The sequence below is a fragment of the Tachypleus tridentatus genome, chromosome 11 (genome assembly GCF_004210375.1).
Source record: "Tachypleus tridentatus isolate NWPU-2018 chromosome 11, ASM421037v1, whole genome shotgun sequence".
Taxonomy (NCBI): Eukaryota; Metazoa; Arthropoda; class Merostomata; order Xiphosura; family Limulidae; genus Tachypleus; species Tachypleus tridentatus.
This window is the reverse complement of record NC_134835.1, coordinates 80,028,457-80,039,292: the sequence shown is the minus strand read 5'-3', so window position 1 is coordinate 80,039,292 and position 10,836 is coordinate 80,028,457. Positions and strand designations below refer to the sequence as shown.

The 10,836-nt window shown below is 37.8% G+C and overlaps 1 protein-coding gene across 9 annotated transcripts in view; it reads left to right on the top strand.

Annotated features, from left to right (window-relative positions):
- The first annotated feature begins 3,039 nt into the window (after positions 1–3,039).
- The window catches only part of LOC143232576 (uncharacterized), a 29,339-nt gene continuing 21,542 nt past the window's right edge, over positions 3,040–10,836 (top strand). For 7 of the 9 annotated variants that reach the window (XR_013017609.1, XR_013017607.1, XR_013017608.1 and 4 more), the window contains exon 1: positions 3,067–3,808. The gene's annotated coding sequence lies outside the window, so the exon portion shown is untranslated. Of the gene's footprint in view, positions 3,809–4,358; positions 4,510–10,836 lie in introns of all 9 variants that reach the window. The other 2 variants (XM_076468177.1, XM_076468176.1) reach the window with 2 other exon arrangements.

Below are 10,836 nucleotides of genomic sequence, written 5' to 3'. Positions count from 1 at the left end.
TGTGCAGTTCCAAAAGATTTATACGTCACTGACCTGCTTAAACGTGGTCTTTTAACCCGACATCCGCGTGTGATAGAAGGTCTCTAGAAAGTACAAAGATGTATGGTCAAAGATTGATTCGTCGTCCATAGCAGAGGGTTGTTACAATGGGAATGGCAGTGTGGGAGAATAAAGCCTATTTAGTCATCACCATGATACTAAACATGCTCGAAAGTGAGAAAATAGCTCCAACAGCGGGACAGGATCTGGCACACCGTTATTATGAAGAACGTACTGTTAACCCTAAAGTCTCGATAATTTTGTACACTAAGTTACACGATTAGTGAAGAAAACAACAACAACAGTAATACTATGTGAAATAAATGGGGCACGAAATAAATTTTTTTATATAACTATACTCACCGGCCACAAATACTCTTTTATTTAATAATTTCAAACAAATATATAAATTCGCTTGCAAATGCAAAATTTCATTACCACCTTGTTATTTCTTCATGTTTAGAACTAACTAATTTTCTTTAATTATTGTATCTTTTTTCACACAATACCAGAATTTCAAAATAGTTTTGGTTTGTTTTGATTTCGCGCAAAGCTACACGAGGGCTATCTGCGCTAGCCGTCCCTAATTAAGACTAGAGGGAGAGGGCTGAAAGGGCGAGCATGTTTGGTGTGACGGAGATTCGAACCCGCGCACCTCGGATTACGAGTCGAGGGCCTTAACCACCTGACCATGCCGGGCCTCTTAATAGTAATGTAATATTGAAAGGAAACGGTTACAAAAATATTCTCAGGAAATCTAAGACTAAAGGACAAGAACTGGTATAAAACGTATGTTGAAAATGTAAGTTTTGGTTTATTTTTTTCTTTGTTGTCCACGTTCTTCAACAGAGCAAAAGAAAGTTAACGATAGAAGTTTGTCTTTCGACTGATGATATGTTATTAAGAATAATAAAAAAATGATTGCGATATTCAGCAAATAATACACTAACTGTTTTGAAAATAAGCACATGAAAACGGATCCGTGGGTGGAAGTTACGACTAGGTCGCGCGGAACAGTACCGCCTCTCAGAAAGAGTTACGAGGCTGGCGTGACACGACCCAGGCAAGTAGGGAAGCGCGCGCACCATCACGAAGTGAACAAAACAGCTTTTCAGCCTCTGTCATGAATAATAGTATCAGAGGGACTGGAAGTACTGAGCAACCTTGATAGCACACGTACTCGTGCTATATCACCCCAACACCTAGTTTATAACACTTTCCATAGTTGGTACGAATTTTAGGTTTTTCGTAGCAGTATCGCACTTGTCAGATAATTTGAGGAAACAGGTTAATTATATGAGTCATTTACGTTCAATCATGTAAAATTAGAAACTTTAAACGTATTAGATCTATCAGAAAAAAATTAAAACTTCTTGAACAGTAAAAGAAAAAAAGCCCAAAAAACTCCACGCCATTCTGGATATTCAGTGACAAATCTAAGGGCTTATAATACTAAAAATTGAGTATCCATACCCGTAGTAGATAGACTTAACTCTACAGTTTTAGAAATGTGAAAAGTTTCATTCCTAAAGCAATAGCAAACAAAAATATCTGGTAGTGTGAAAGAATGTGAAACTGTTTTTGACAAACACAAATATAGCTATCCTTTATATTTTATAGTAGTACATTCAGAAATATTAAAAAAAAAAAGATAACTTATTTACCCAAGAGAACAAGTTATCAAAAAAACAAAACAAAAACGGAGTCAGCATTACCAAACTTCACGACAGCTAACGTGCAAATGACATAATCAATTATCACGCGAAAGCTGAGGGCAGAATTGGTTCACGTCAGCTCCTGACTGCCGCGTGCCCGTTCTACATTTTCTCTGTCCTCGTATTGGCGTTGATAACGTCACTAGACATTAAAGCGGCAATATTCACTGTTGATCTGGTTGGTATTCGCAACCAAATATGATAGCTTTAGATAACACTTTTAAAATCAATAAAATGGAAGGACAAAAGTCATACCTGACAATTTCTTTGATAGAGGTTTATCTCGAGAACAAGGACAAAAACAAACATCGCTTAACACACAGTTGAATACACCATTCTCACTACAATAAGTTGGCATCATTTTGCGTACAACGTTCTGTTTTTTTTTTATAAAACCCCGAGAACACGGGTTTTTATAATAATATAAATAAGGTTGTAGTTCATGTAATACATCGAAAGAAATTCCAAGCATTTTCTGTGTAGTACTATTGTTAAGAAACAGATTCGTGTAAGAAAATAGTATTTCGGAATATAAATTGCTGCGTGTGTTCGAGAAGTCTCGGCTTCATATCTTCATTCCACCCACAGTATCTTACTTTAATTCATTAATAGAATATATCAATAAAAACTCTCCTTTTCTTTTCTATAATTGTTAGGGTTTGTAAATTTCAGGTAATACACAGGTTACACACAGCGCATGTGAAAAAAAAAAAAAGACGCCCTATACGTTAAAAAGCCTTCTATGTCCACATTCCCCCAGAAACCTAGTTTCGATACCCGTGCTGGGCAGAGCACAGATAACCCATTGTGCAGCTTTGTGCTTAATTTCAAACAATGAATCAATCTACGTATAGCTCAGCCCGAAAACTGTTTTCGGTTCTATTTTCCTGTGCAAACAATGTGATATCTTTACTTGTAAACAGTTTTTAGAGAAGGGAAATTTTTCCTTTACTCGATGGTACACGAAATACAGTAATAGCATTTGTACGATTATTCACACCTGTTTCAGTTAAGGGCTCTTATTTTATAAACGTGGTCGGAAAGGGGTAGAGAGAAACGCTTGCGTTTTTGTTTTTCCTTCAAGCAACAGATAAGTTACTCTTTAATAATTAAACTCTACGCTTCAAAACGACAGAGGTTTATTTATCTGATTCGGCGTGTGTTTTTACACCACTGACTTTGGATTACAGCCAGCTCGTTGTTCACTAGTCAGTCACTGTGACTCTTCAAAGGCGAGACATTGTGAATATGCTCGTCTACAGTTTCACGGGCCGAACCCCTCACGTGGTATGGTTGGGCTGCGCGAAACTTACTGTCGTAACGTGTTAAAGTAAGTTGGCTTGCAGAAAACCGCTCTGTGTGGAGATTGAGGATACGATTACAAGGTTGCCCTAACAAGGCCCGCGCCCATCCCAAGTAGGCTAACATTCCACACCCCTTTGTTAAAATAAACGCGTCTGAGCATCGCGCACCCGTGTAGGGTAGTAATGATAGTAATCGCCTAGTGGCGGCAGCGGGCCGGAACAAAGCCAGCCGACAGCCGAAGTAAGGCGCAGTGTAGCCGTGGAGCTTGAAGAAAAGAGTGTAGATATTTGTTGTTTGATTTTTCCGTTCCGAGTTGCGTTATCCGTCGTAGAATACGTATGCGACTGCTTGAAGTACGCACGTATTTATTATGAATTTTAGGCTATTCTACGCGACTTGTAATGCTATGAAATCACCAGCTTTGAAGTTGTGATAATATAAACTGACAATTTGATTGAGTTTGTTTTTTTCTATGTGTTGACTTGAGCTGTGGAGACACAATTGAGATTTCTTTTTCTCAACTGCGTATCAGTTTTTGTTAAACTGAAGTTTGAGTGAAGTGATAGAAAAAAGAATCGGGTATACGTAATACTAGACGGATATCCAATACGAAATAACGTATTTTTCACCCATGTCTTCACATCTTTGCACATTGTTCATTATAACTAAATTATGTAAGTACAGTGATGATGTGCTATGGACTTTGGAATAAACTATCAGGACACGAGAACAGCCTAGCCTTCACACTGGTAAGTTATCTTCGCTTTTCTTGTTCCCTTCTGTTCGTGCACCCTAACGGTGTACGCGTTTGATACAAGTTTGTGTGCAGCAAACTCTTTGTCAGGGGTGTAGCCGTAAAACCAAACAGTTACGGCGAACCTTGGGCTTCTACATTTCTGAACCGCGAATTAGAATAAATTGTATGACTTTAACACACTACGAAATAGGTTATAAAATAATGCATTTTATACACAAAAACATTTGACAATTTTCAGAAAATTTCTAACTATTGGCCTAAAAGACGTGTTATGAACAAAACCTATAATCTTTACTGAACTTTACTATTTATTATTTTACGTTAATCTGTAAATAAGTTAATTTCCGAGAGCTATTTATTTGTTAATTCATTTAAAACAAAAAGGTATACTCTAAGTCGCTCCTTCCCCTAAATTGTACTCGTATATTGTACAAAGGATATTTAAATTTTGTACACTTAGGCTTAGATACTAATGCATCATTTGCAGTGAAAATTATATAGTGCCATGGAGATATACCACTAATTTGATTTTTCCTCCAAAGGTAATGAGTATCTCCTAGAACACAGGTTTCTATCTACAACCGCAACTCTGTTTAAGTGCCTGCGTTCTTGTGTGCTACTTATTACACTATGGACGAAGATACAGGACGAGAAAGCCTTAATTGTACAATGGAACAGACACAGCACTTCTTTGTAAGAAGCATCCTGCTAACATTGTTTTCGTCGACAAGGGCGAAAAAAAATATATATATATATATACTCAGCTGGGTAAAGTGTATTTGAAAAATAAAAGATGAGTGTAAACAAAGAAGTAAAATAAAGCAGTCAAATAAGTCTCGGTACTCAGTACATGTCCCCCCGAAGCACAGCGGCATTTCTGTGGATTCGCACTGCTAAAAACCGGGTTTCGATACCCGTGATGGGCAGACCACAGATAGCCCATTGTGTAGCTATGTGCTTGTTTGTTTGTTTTTTTAAATTTTGCGCAAAGCTACACGAGGGCTATTTGCGCTAGCCGTCCCTAATTTTGCAGTATAAAACAAGAGGGAATGCAGCTTGTCATCACCAACCACCGCCAACTCTTGGGCTACTCTTTTACCAACGAATAGTGGGATTGACCGTCACATTATAACACACACACAGCTGAAAGGGCATGTTTGGTGCGACGGGGATTCGAACCCGTGACCCTCAGATTACGAATCAAATGCCTTAAACCATCTGGCCATGCCGGGCTTAGTTTTGTGCTTATTTCCAAGTAATCAGTCAGTGCTCAACACCGGTAGAACTTCACCCCTGTACTGTAAATGGTGTTACATTACATACTGACTAGATATAAATATTAAGATATTGTTTTGTAACTCTACAAAATCCTAATTGTTAATGAATATTTAAAAGTAATCGATTTCTGTGTGTAACTCGGTGTGTTTAAGTATAGTAAAAAAACAAGATAAAAACGTCTTATTACCCAAATTACAATTTTTTAACACCAGGCCGCGCAGGTGTATCTTTCGATTATCGACTCGCAGAAGAGTCAAAATGTGTCCTCCCGTGGAATATTGTAGGGCTTATTTTTGTCATTTAAGCAAGGCTGTCTTAAATATTCTGTTCTATAACAATGTTTTACCCATCCACGTATTTGTATTTGTATTATCATTAGTAAAGGTAGTGTAGTCTATTTGTTTGCATCTTATACCATCAATTTTTCAAAACACTGTTAAGGTATGTATGTTACAAAGACTGCATAAAAGAGTTAAAGGATAATCGAAATTTGTAAGCCCTAAGTATCGCAGCTATGATAAGGCAACAACCCCACAGCTCATTGGTAAGTAAACCAGGCATCTGATGTGAAAACAAATCATTGGTTAAAGGTATATCGAATGATGAATGGAAGCTAGCTAGTCAGAGTAGAACGTGGTTAAAAGTATCTTAAAATCTTTAGCACGAAAAGGAAGGAACCATTCTCATGCTTAGACAGATCATCGTCCACAAAACAAACTGATCATTATCTTTCCATCTGAACTTTATGTAGTCGTAGGGTACCTACTATGAGACTGAATCTCATCATAGCAGCCGCAATTTGATGTCGATTCGGTGCAGAAATGTATTAAAAGCATTTTAAAGTCAGTCTGTTTGCCAGATCCCAAACAATGAGCATTACACTCACTGTAATCCACCCACAGTTTATTCTTTTAAAGTAAAACATACTATGTTAAGTGGGCCAACGGCATTTGGTACAATATTTATTTTACAGATTAACAGTGTTTAACGCTGTAACCAGGTAACAGAAATTACTCACTACAACATTATCGCACAGGAATGCGACATATGTGATAGAGATGAAAACAGTGTATACAAAAAATGCTACATGTGCCAGTATCGACCTCTGTATCTTACAGAATACTGCCGTATTTATTGAAAGAACTGTTGGATGCATAGAATATACAAGTGACCCTGTCCTCTGCCTATCATATTGTGAGGCCCGATCCCATTGTGTCAAACAGAAAGACACATTCCTTCAATCCCATCAAGCATGTGTGCGATTATTCTGAGGAAGGGGCGACTTGCCACATTTATCCACATATGTGACTTCAGACTGTCCATCTCCTGGAAACGGTTCTTTTAGAGAAGTGGCTTTATCAACGTTAATTTTAAGTGTCAAAACTTGTTTCCAGACTGCTCTTGACGACCATACCAAGTGAAATAACTTTAAGATTGTGAGGCCACTCGTACTTAATGCTGAATCACCACAGTAGACTGAATGATCAGTTGCGATTTTCAGATCGCTTACTGGACCATCAGATGTCTGATATACGTATAAATAAACTGAGAAATTCACAAAAGTTGGTAACTATAATATCTTGCAAATCACATGCAGACATGAAACGAATATGAAATTTGAAACGTTAAACAAAGTCGACAAATATGTTCTTTCAGCTTTCGTTGAAGATCGTTTTTTGTTTGTGTAAAAGTTTCGCGAAAAGCTACACAATAGCCTTTTACACATATTTGTCTTTAATACTGAACTAACGAACCACAGAAGGAAGCTAGCCAACAGCACCCATCCGCATCTCTTGGGCTACTCTTGTCTGACCGAATAGTAGAAATTGACCGTCACTCTTATAGCGCACGCCCATACCCTTAAAGTAGAGGGCGAGTTTCTGCGGTGGTGAAACGCGAACTTAGGCCCAGCGGGTTCACAGTACGAACGTGTTAATTAGTATACCACGCTCACCCCATAAGCATTGGACCCTAAATTTCCTTCAGCGTGTGCAGTTACTACCGTAACACGACTGTGCTGGCGGTGCCTGACGCCTTCCAACTGCCATCAGTTCGCAGCAGCAGTGCGTGATGTTAAGTAAACGACTTATCGGTCGTTGTTCGATTCGCCCGTCTTGCTGAGGGGGCTGCCTTATAATGAGATGCCTTAGTCACAGTAAAAAAAAAAAAAAACTTTCTTCCGGCGCCGCATTTGATATTTACCGATGCGTATACCTGTATTTAGTCCCACACACTGCACGCTTGGTATAAATGTAGACACCTGCATTTTAGTTATTAATAAGTCTTAAAATAATCGTCTCCGTAAACGTTGTGCCACGACCGTTGTGTCCATTTCCATGTTTATTTCAATCATATTGCACACAGCTGGTGGTCCACCTCATAACAACGCGGTCATTATAATTATCTTCTAAACGTATTTTTACATATATATCAAATGAGTGACACTACATAGATGTTTGTAGTGACAACTTATTGGAGACGTCTAAACTTTTAAGTTTTTTGCTCGTAACAAAGTGTTGTGTTCTGATTTATCTCTACAATATCTTCAACAGGAATTGTAGAAAAACTTGTAGCAATATACAATATTTAAACATCTCAAATCATCTGCCATTTCTAACGTGACTGATTTCTTTCCTGTTTTTTTTCTTTCCCGCCGTTTTCCATTCTCTAGTAGGATTGTCGCGGGAAAAATCAATCAGTCGTTCTGTTAATACCATATCTGAAAAACCAGCGCGTTTTACAAAGACGAACGGGGTTGTGGGATGGAGTGTAGGAAGGCAAGGCCTTTTTCACAGGCAGTCGCTTTTCTTCCAATATTCATTTATGTGCTAGTTTTAGTATTACGATAAATCTATGTGGCTTTATTTGCTGCTCGGGGACGCCTTATTTGCGACGCACTGCCTCAGGGTTCTGGGATTGCCGTGTAGAGTGTTTCGCCGAAAATATAGTGATGCAATTAGTGAGAAAACGAGTGTTCGCCAAGCCGTGAAAAGGGCTTCGTCAGAGAAAAACCTCGGGTCTGGTTCCCTGCACATTGACATGTCACTGTATCAGGCGGCTACTACAGGATTCTTGGGACGGCCATTGATTCGTTCATGAAACCAAAGACTTTAAGATAAAGGTATCTTTTCGGTAACATAGTGGCACTATCTCGTTAGCACAAAACGGACTACCTCGTGCATAGGACCACGCAATAATATTGGTAGTTATTCATGTTGATTGGTTTCGTTTGTTTTGAATTTCGCGCAAAGCTACTTGAAGGCTATCTGCGCTAGCCGTTCATAATTTAGCACTGTAAGACTAAAGGGAAGGCAGTTATCACCACTCACCGCCAACTTCTGGGCTACTCTTTTACCAACGAATAATGGGATTGACCATCACATTATAACGCCCCTACGGCTGAAAGGGCGAGCATGTTTGGAGTGACAGGGATTCGAACCTGCGACCCTCAGATTACGAGTCGAGTGCCTCAAGTACCTGGCCATGCTGGGCCTATTCATGTTAAACACGTCCTTCAGTGAACCAGTTAGGTGTTACCAAGCCAATCTTTTATTCAATTTGCAACCGTGGAAATGTAGATTCGAGTGAAAAAGAGATTCAAATTTTCTTGAAGTCTTTTCTTTTAAAATAAATATCCAGTAAAACAATCGATGTTTGCTTTAAGGAGATCACAAAAGCGTAACATGTATCATCAAAATCCAAAGATTGGATTACTAAACCTCCGATCATGGATGTTTATCTTTCTATTGAATGATCACGTTACTTACGAAGGAGTATAGCATTTATATATTGAAAAGTTTGCTAAAACTGAAACAGATTTTGAGCGAGCAGAATCTTGAATTACTTGTTTCATATTTTATTAACCACGTATACGAAAGTTGAACAAAACATTACAGGATACTGTATGAATCCAAGAGACTTTTGAATGTATCAGGTGTTCAGTCGGCAAATCAGCTTTTAATAAAGTAAGAATATTTATCTGTTTAAGTCTGGGTTTGTTTGTTTGTTTGTTTTTTCATCTGAAGTCGGCATGAAACTTACCACTACGATAGTAAGTGAAAAAGAACTTTAGCCTAAAATGAATTGGTGTAACAGTGATTTCATCTTATCAGAGTAATAAGTTGCTTTTGCTTTATAAGGATATCAGGCTCAAAGCTATACAAAGAGCTATCTGTGCTTTTCCCACCTCAAGTATCGAAATTCGGTTTCTAACAGTATAAGTCCATGGACATACCATTGTGCCAATGGAGGGGGTCACATCGCTTTTAATTTTTCAGTATTGTACTAGTATGATATATTATGATTTGTTAACTGCCCATCAGCATTCAGCCCAAAGCACCTCACAGTATTAGAGATGGGTTATAGAAAAGCGATATTGAATTTAGAAGTACGTGACAACTACAGCCAATGTAACATCATGTTGAAACGGAATGTATTGAACTACATATTGGCATTAATCCGTGATGACGAGAAAACCCACTTGTAGAGAAAAGTATACATTTAAAAACGGTTGGTATGGGTAGAGAAAGCACTAATAGAGGAGCGAACAACGTTTCGATTTTCTTTGGTCATCGTCAGGTTCACAAAGAAAGAAAGGGTCCTCTATTAGTGCCTTCTCTACCCAGTCCAGCCATTTTTAAATATACATATTGGCATTACATTTCGTAGATAGTTTAATGCCATAGAAAATTTATCATACATTTATATCATAATGAACTGTTCATATTAGATATTTACAATTTTCAAGATGTATCTCTTTTACTTAATGAGAATAGAAAATAATATAGATCAACTTGAGGATCCAGAAAGATATTTGTAACATGTCGTATTTGAGCCGTACAAAGGAAATTGTGTTGTTTAGTAAGCGATGTGTTCTCAAATGTTAATTGCAAAGTTTTATGCAAAATAATCACGAACTATCTGGAAAAGTGACAAGTCGTTTGTACACGAGTTTCTTCCATGATATGTCTGTTTATCTTTTGCGTATCTGAAGCAAGTGGAGAATGAAATGGATATTCATAGGAAAACAGAACTTTTAAAGTCACAGGACACAGCACCTGTGAATTTTTGTACAACTGGACTTCTGAAACAGCCGTCCTCTTAGACAATATGGAAAGCAAGTAGGAAAGAGCGGTGTGCTTTGGACATGATAACCTTACGACGGTAGTTTTCACTGCGCTGTCAAACAGAATATGACCAGACATGGTTACATGATTTATAACGATGTGGTGAACCTCCAAAATCGTTTTAATATAACATACTCAATTTATATGTTTAAGCTATATCACCATTGCTATTCAGTTATAATAACCGAATACAACACCACATTCTTGAGCATCTAAACTACTTCATATACTTAATATGCCACTTATTTATACAAGTACTTATATGCAACAAGTTATTTTAGAAGTAAAAATATTCACTTTCCGAGATATTCAACAGATACTTATGTTTTAAAAGATGAGTACGTCGATATTAAGTATATTTCTTCCATTCCATAGAGGATTGTGATAGTCAGTTAAAGAAAACTTATTATCTATAAAAAAGAAAAAAACGCGTGGCTGTCAGTAATGTGTGAACATTGCAGTGAAAGCTACATCCAGGGAAAGGGGGGTTGACTTGGTGAAAACAATGTATATATATATATTGCCATACAGTATGATGAACGAAGCGTATCGATGACTATCTGACGGGTCATGCGAGTAAGCAAATCCCCAACTCCTCATTAGTTTCGCTGCCTTA